The sequence below is a fragment of the Triticum dicoccoides genome, chromosome 2B (assembly GCF_002162155.2).
Source record: "Triticum dicoccoides isolate Atlit2015 ecotype Zavitan chromosome 2B, WEW_v2.0, whole genome shotgun sequence".
In the NCBI taxonomy this organism is placed as follows: domain Eukaryota; kingdom Viridiplantae; phylum Streptophyta; class Magnoliopsida; order Poales; family Poaceae; genus Triticum; species Triticum dicoccoides.
In genome coordinates, this window is record NC_041383.1 from 688,712,966 (window position 1) to 688,717,411 (window position 4,446).

Sequence of the window (4,446 nt, forward strand, 5' to 3'; positions counted from 1 at the left end):
CAAAGCCAAACCAGCGCCGGCGGGACCGCCTGCTCCCGCCTCCCACGGCTGGCTGTGATCTTCCCCGGCTCCTGTTTGTTCCCGTCCGAGGCCTCACCATCATCCTCTGCCTTGGTTCGCTCGCTGCGGCACCGCCCTTCGGTGTTGTCAACATGGTCAACAACCAAGAGGAGTAAGGAGATGAATGTACATGGTGAGGATGACAGTAGGGACCCAGCAGCGCGCGCAATAATTTTGTTTTTTCGGGACGGAGAAGGGTATCAACTGGGTTGTGCGGGACCCGTGGACCATCTAGCCTAGGCTTTTATTTCATATGTTTAGCACATGACCAGCCTAGTTTCTTTTTTTCCATTCTGAAAAATGGCTAGCCAGCTATTTTGTTTTTTGCACAATAACCAACATAGGCCTACTTGCTTTTCTACGCCCTGTTGGGCCGGAAATCTTTCAAGACAAGGAGGGATGCATTTTGCCCAGAAAATGGGCATAAGTAATAAGAAATGGGCTATAAGTAATAATAAATGGGCTGTAAAATGAAAAAATATAGCAAACAGGCAATTAGTTCCAAAATACTGTTTTCTTTCATATTTTGATATTTTAAATTTCACTGTTTTTGTGCGGGTAAAAATTCATTGAATTTAAATTAAGGTATATTTAGATTTAAAATTAATTTGAATCTGGCTAGAAATTTTGGGTTGTATGCTGTTTGGGATAGATTTGGAGGCTAACTTGTGGGTCTACTAGGTTGACGTGTACTTTGGCTTTGTCAACTTAGTCCACAAACGGTTCTAGCAGCAGTGACCGTTGGATGTTAATCCAACAGTCGTGCTGCTTCTTCAATATGAACGATTCTAGCTCCAGTGACCGTACGATGTCCATCCAACGGCTGTAGTGCTTCTTCAACCTCTGGTCTTCTTGCTCCAGCCGCCCAAAGTAGCGCCGGTCGTGCCGCATGCTCCTGTCTCCCGTGGCCGGTTGTGCTGCCGCGGAGGCCTCACCGCCCCCTACTATTCCCACCACTGCTGGGACCCACCAGCTACATCTTCGCATGCAAGGAAGTACGTCCGGGCAAAAAAGCGATTCGCCCCTTGACTGCTGGGACCCACCAGCTACATCTTCGCACGCAAGGAAGTTCGTCCGGGAAAAAAATGATTCGCCCCCCTGACTACTGGGACCCACCAGCTACATTTTTGCATGCAAGGAAGTGCCTGACAGTCGGGACCCACTTGGTCGAAGCGTATGTAGCATTGTCATTCTGGTCGCGAACGTGTACGTGCATATATACTGGCCGATGTAGAGGCGCGCACGTGTCGTAGTAGAGGCGCGCATGTAGCATGTACACATACGTACAACAACCAGGGTGCAAGAAAGAAAATACGGCCACGTATGTGTACATACGGGCGGGGTCTCGAATGCCTACTCGCGCATACATACGGCCAGGGCTCGTGTACATGGCTGGGTCGGAACAGAGAAACAGCGTTGTCGTCGTGTTCATGGGGAGGCAACCGACTGGGTCGGAACGAAATGCGTGGTCGTGTTCATCGGGAGGGCTTGGACAAAACAGGCGATGGAAACGAGGCCTAGCGTACCACAGAACGGAGGAAACGGCCTTGTGTTCGACCGGCCACGTTCCAAACGGTATCCTGTTCATCAGAAGGGGTGTCGCGTACCGCAAAGTGGATGAAACAGACCTCCTACGGTCGAAACGGGGGTCCTGTTGATCGGGAGGGGTGTGGCGTATCGCAAAACAGATGAAACGGACTTGTGTTGGAGCGCTACAGTCGAAACGGGGGTCCTGTTCATCGGGAGGGGTGTGGCATACCGCAAAACGGGACTCCATGCGATACTGTTCATCTCCACCGTCGACCTCCTCCAGCCTCCACGAGCTACTGTTCATCCACCGTCGACCTCCTCCAGCCTCCACCTGTGACTGTTCATCCACGGGCTCCTGCTCATCCAGCTTCCACCATGCGCTACTCCACCAGCTACTATTCAACCACCCCTCTCCACGGGCTCCTGTTCAACCACCCCTCCACTGGTTACTGTTCATCCACCCCTCCACCATCTACTGTTCATCCAGCCCTCCACGGGGTCGTCCTGTTCATCCAGCCCTCCACAGGGTCCTGTTCATCCAGCCCCAACCGACTCGATCGATCGGGGTCCTGTTCATCCAGAGGCAACGCCACGGGTCCTGTTCATCCACTCCCACCGCTCACTGTTCATCCAACCCCCCCTGCAATGCTCACTGTTCATCCAGAGAGGCAACATCGATCGGCTTCAGTTAGCAGCAGTAGCGAAGGAATCACTCGATCAGATTCAGTTAGCAGCCATCGATCGATCGCTCGGGTTCAGTAACGCGTAGCCTGCAGTGCAATCGCTCGGGTTCAGTTAGAGCCCAACACCTCGCTCGGGTTCAGTTAGAGCCAACGCCTCGCACACATGCGCTCACGTGTACGAGAGAAACGCGCATCGCTCGGCCCCCAACCACACATCATAACCGGGAACTCCCAGAAATTTTCCTTGCCCTCGCTTCTACCACGGTTTTTTCCGTCATGGACAGCCCAAAGAATGTCATGCAGCTGCGTCTCCGACCCGCCCAGGACGAAAAGCCCATTTTTTGTCATGATTTTTTGTCATAGAAGTAGGAGCCCACCACATCTATGATGATACCGGGTTTTGTCACAATTATCGTTATAGAAGTGTCCTATGTATGACAGAAAAAAAATTCGTTCGGTCCAAAATGTCACGGATGTGTCTTTTTTTGTAGTGTTTACGTGTCAATTAATGCGTATTTTTTTCTCCAAAGACCAAAGAGCTAACCATCTCACTCCTCATCGCTTGATTAATGCAGCGCCATGCAAACCAACCTTCTCACTTCCGCATGCATGCAGGGGATATTAATGTCCTTGGTTGCTAGTATGAGGCAAACCCCATCAATTTTGCCTCGATTAGTGTTAGTGGCCTTTTGCAAATTGTAATTTCGATATACTGGCCTTGTATACAAATAAATGGAGGTAGTAACTATATTTGACTCCCTTCCCCATTGCGATGACGTCGACGATATCTCGAATGTTGTGGTTTGGCAAAGTGCGTTCGGCGGAGAACACCATAGAGGCCTTGAGGGAGACCACGGTAAGTCGTTCGCAAGTGCCGCCTGCAAGCCGAGACAACCGCCTTATATGCATCTAGGAAGTCCGTTGAACCAAAGGACGCGTAAATGTACTAGTACTACTAGTACACAATAGCATCGTTCGTCCAGCTTAGTGCGGTGAGATGGTTTCTCGAAGAAGACGATGGAGAAGCGAAGTCAGTGAAGAGTGAAATAATGGTTGCTTCATCCGTGCTTTTGTGATTTGACGCCTCACTGCTTTGTGATTTGTGATAGAAGGGACAGGGGAGTAGACTCTGTGCTCTATACTGTACTACATGCATCCAAGCATGGGAGAAAGAGCAGAGACATTGCATTTTTCTATTCCTTCAACCAATTGATCAGGGAGCTTCGAATACATATTTTTGGCTTTGGCAACACCGTCCACAATGGTTCCCACGATGCCAAAAGCTATTTTCACATTTGGCTACACATTGTGGATGCCCTTAATCATACCACTTGGTTTTGCTCCTGTGTGCTATCTATACAAATCTCAATTATATTGATCTAAAAAATTATAGAATCAAGATTAGTAAAAAGGTGGTGATTTTGCCGCGCAGATGGTGGGGGAGGTTTCTTATTTTTAGAGGACGTTGTCCTGGCGGTTTGCTAACATGCGGTCCCACGTGTCAGTGCTTTACCAAGCCGATCCGCGTCCCACATGAGGTAGAACAATGGCAGAAGCAACACATGGTTAAGTTGAAGAAGATGAGGGAGAAGCGGATTCAGCAACGAGTGAAATGATGGTTGCTTCGTACCTCCAACTTCTTTTTTTAGCATTATTACTTCGTCCCTCCAACCTAACTGCGGGAAAGGTGCAGCTTTGTGATTTGATGCCTCATTGCTCATTACTACGCCGACGCCATGACTGGGGTGCTTCACCCCGGCTGCTCTACACTGTATTTCGGTATGGCACGTGGACCCGGTAGCTTGATGTTCCACATGTCAGCGAAAGGGACTAGAAGATTTATGAAAGCGAGCGCTCCACTCTTACGACGGAGGAGTACACGACACGACGGCCCAGTGAACTGTCACTTGTACTATATAGTACTATAATTTTGTTGTTCGCACGCTCCATCGATACAAACCCAATTAAACAGGAAAGGGCGGGATTTTTCCCGCGCGGTAGATGATACTGGCCATACATTTCAAAGGCAATTTTAATGTATGCAAACTGAATAATTAAGTAACAATATGATATCTAGTAAAACTAAAAACACATATGATTTATTCTGTTAGAGTGTAGTAGTAGTGTTGTATTGCATAGTTGTTAGATGTAACATGCGAGAACGTGTAAAGAT